Source organism: Stegastes partitus, unplaced genomic scaffold (assembly GCF_000690725.1).
Source record: "Stegastes partitus isolate 25-593 unplaced genomic scaffold, Stegastes_partitus-1.0.2 Scaffold3899, whole genome shotgun sequence".
NCBI classification, from domain to species: domain Eukaryota; kingdom Metazoa; phylum Chordata; class Actinopteri; family Pomacentridae; genus Stegastes; species Stegastes partitus.
In genome coordinates, this window is record NW_007581630.1 from 1 (window position 1) to 3532 (window position 3532).

Consider the following 3532-nt stretch of genomic DNA (forward strand, 5'->3'; position numbering starts at 1 on the left):
CAATGCTGAAATCCTATTGGTGGAGGGAAGCCAATTCCCACCCCCTCAGGTAGCGCGTGCAGCTGACCGGAACGAGCGGAAGACACAGACACACGCAAGGCAGCGAACTGAAAAAAGAGATTAATTTTACAAAAAGTAATGAGCAGAAAATTGCTATACATCCTTAAATGTGCTCAGGAATGACGAAGTGACCAGCGGCTGATGTGATGTGGCTGGTGTGCTTACTTTACAACCATTTTGGTGAGTGAAATATTCATCTAAGCTAATGAGCTAAGGTGGCTAACTACGCTGGATAGAACGGTGTGCCGATGCGGTATGCTTGCGAAGTGTGTACGTTTCTCTCTGACTCGGTGTCGCTGCTAAAACTACAATTACTGCCGTAATGCATTGTTTGTTTATTGTTTGATTAAAGGGGCAGACATTTCATTTTTTATTTGACAAAATTGTAAGTGTAAAATGTGAGCTGTAGCTCCATTGTTGTTTTTGCACACAACTAAAGGATCAAGTGTCATAAGTACTAGTGTAGTTTGCACTGTAGAACTGTTTTGTCAGAAAAATATTATTAATTTACCGGTAAAAACTGATTAAAAGGTGAACGGTTTAAAAAAAAAGCATTGGTGATGCAAAAGTATTTTAGTTTGTGATTTGGAAACAAAGAAATGGTTTCATGGTTAAAATTCATAATCATAAATCATAATTCATGGTTCAAGAGCAAAAATGAAAATCAGAATCTTATGGGTTAAAAATATTCCATTTGAAGTGATGCAGTGATTTAGAGTGCCGCTGAAGTCATAGGATGAGTTCATAAATGTGGTTGTTACTGTGTTTTAATCTCAGTAGCATACAGAAATTTGATTTAGATGAAAACATGGCCATGTGTGATATGTAATGCCATGACTGTTGCACAATAAGTTTTTTATTGTTATGCAGGCTAGGTTTTTTTGGGTGATTTGTGAGACTTGGATTTGGAACCTGGATTCCTCCTTAACTAAGGAGGTGGCGAGCCATCCCAGAACCTGATCATCCCCCGGTGGAGGACCGCCCAGTTCTTCATCTTCCCTTGTGAAACAGAGCTGCGGTATGAACATTGATTAAAAATGTGGCTACAGTTGTGCTACCAAGAGAAACAACAATTGCAGCAACTGGACTAAAAGACATTTGTTTATACAAGACACCAAATAAACTTTATTGAAGGATCTCTGTTAATCTGAAGACAAGAAGAAAGGAAAACATTGAACTTCATCCCATTGGTGCAGTAATGCTATGTTTTTGATGATTTCTGTTAAAGGGCTGTATTATTCTTTTCAGTAGAAATGCCGGCTGCTAAGTTTTATTTTGTTTAGTTGCCATTAATGTATGATTAATACATGCGTTCTAATCTCATCTACCGACTCCAACTATTCATTGACTTTCCATGTGCATTAGCACCTGCCTCCATCGAACCTAGACATTGGCCCACAAGTCAGTTAGTCTCCTAAATTAACTTAGACCCACTAGTGTGTCTCATTCACTTCTGTGACTAACGGGTTACATAGCTTTTCTTGGCGAGCCAGCCAGGAGGTAGGAAGCTAATTTGTACTCTTAACCAAACATTGACATTAGAGGAAAATGGATGTTCTTGAGAAACACTCTGTCAAAATCCCAAATGCTGTGGTGGTCAGTGGGATAGCTGGAGATGAGAGAGATGAAAGTGTCACAGACTTCCTGAAACAATATGGTTCCATTAACAGGTTCATAACAGTCGATGAACATTCCCCTGAACTGTACCCATGCCTAATTGTAGAATATAACTCAGGAACAGCTGTCGAAGCATTAGAATCACTACTGCCGTACACCCATATTCTTGAAGGAAGTGGGATTAGTTACCGCATACGGTCTCTTGCTAGCATTTACACACAGATAGTGGGGAATAGTACAACCGAAGCCTACCACACTGAACTCAAAAACCTAGCTAAGATGAGTGGGAGGAATTATAGTGAAGTTCTAAAGGACATGATGTCCCAAATTGGTGAGTCAATCACAGATCTTGTGTCTGTTTCGCTAGAGGGACCTGAAGTAGCAGATAACCCACTTAAATCACATGTGGCTGAAACACTGCCCTCTGCAGGAGTATCCCCTGCTAAAGCCACTCTACTGAAAGTTGACACACCACCACTTCCTGCTCGATGTGGTGAGGTCCAAGGTCTCTCAGCTATTGCCACACACGACCTCACTCCGCCAGAAGTGCAGCGTGTGGTGGTGGAGCACATTGTAAAAAGAGATGACAGTGCACTGCAGATGCAGTCTTCACTGAGACTCAGAACATTCTCAGGCAAAGTCCCCCGGCCTAGTCATGAACCAGATTATGACACTTGGCGTTCCAGTGTCGAACTGATCCTGAATGATCCTTCCATATCAGACCTTCAACGATCTCGGAGGATTTTGGAGAGTCTGCTGCCTCCTGCAGCTGAGGTAGTTAAACATCTAAGTCCCAACAGTTTACCTGCTGATTACCTTCACTTGCTTGACTCTGCTTATGGAACTGTCCAAGATGGCAATGAGTTGTATGCCAAATTCCTTGACACCTTCCAGGATGCAGGAGAGAAACCATCTGCATACTTGACATTGGCCCACAAGTCCGTTAGTCTCCTAAATTAACTTAGACCCACTAGTGTGTCTCATTCACTTCTGTGACTAACGGGTTACACAAAGGATTTTACTCTGATCTTTTAATTAGTGCGCTCAGGTTGGACTTTTTTTTTTCGCAGTTTTTCTACCTGTGTGTAAATCTAATTATCTTGGCAGTTTCAGTGAACTGTGTGGGGTTTTTAAAGTATTTAAAATATGCTCTGATAGTTCTGATGAGTTTTGGATCAGCTGTTCTGCTGCTGTGTTCTTTTCCTGAACAGATCTTGTTTCTTTCCTTGTCTATAGAAGGAGATCGACCAGACATTTGTCCCTTATGTCTGGATTCTCATGGTGAGTTTTGATTTCATCTCCTCAGTTCACACTCTGTTGGAAAACTGTGACTTCTTTCTTTTAAAAGCCATGTTTTTGTTCCTGCTCAGACACCTTTGATGGTATCCCTGACTCCACCCTTGTTTTCCTCCACAGAAATGGCAGAATGATTACATTAGCTGGGATCCACGTGACTTTTGTGGCATCACAAATGTTTCTCTACCGACTCAAGTCCTGTGGAAGCCAGACCTCACAATTGAAGAGATGTGAGTATAAATGTAGAGTACAGTAATTTGCCTTAATGGCTTCAAGCGAGGAGATTTTTTGACAGGCATTTCACAAATCTGAGAGCATCACCAGTGCAAGGATATACACTCCAAGTGAAGCACAGGGCATCTGTGCAGCAACAGTACATCCGAGTGCAGACAAACCGTTTTGAGCAGGAGTGAAGCTGATTTGCATCGAGCAGGGGCTATTTTAGAGAGAGGGCAGGGTTTGAAGGGAAAACACGACACAATCTGAATGTAAAATGGAGAAATAATGCACAAATATTGAAATTTAAATCCATATTATCAAGCCACACCCAACAGGAGAC

The 3532-nt window shown here is 41.4% G+C and overlaps 1 long non-coding RNA gene across 1 annotated transcript; it reads left to right on the forward strand.

Annotated features, from left to right (window-relative positions):
* The first annotated feature begins 944 nt into the window (after positions 1-944).
* LOC103376337 (uncharacterized) lies at positions 945-3252 on the forward strand. Its single transcript, XR_521302.1, has 3 exons — positions 945-1078; positions 2914-2958; positions 3094-3252. It is a non-coding gene; the product is annotated as an uncharacterized LOC103376337 (long non-coding RNA).
* The last annotated feature ends 280 nt before the right edge of the window (positions 3253-3532 follow it).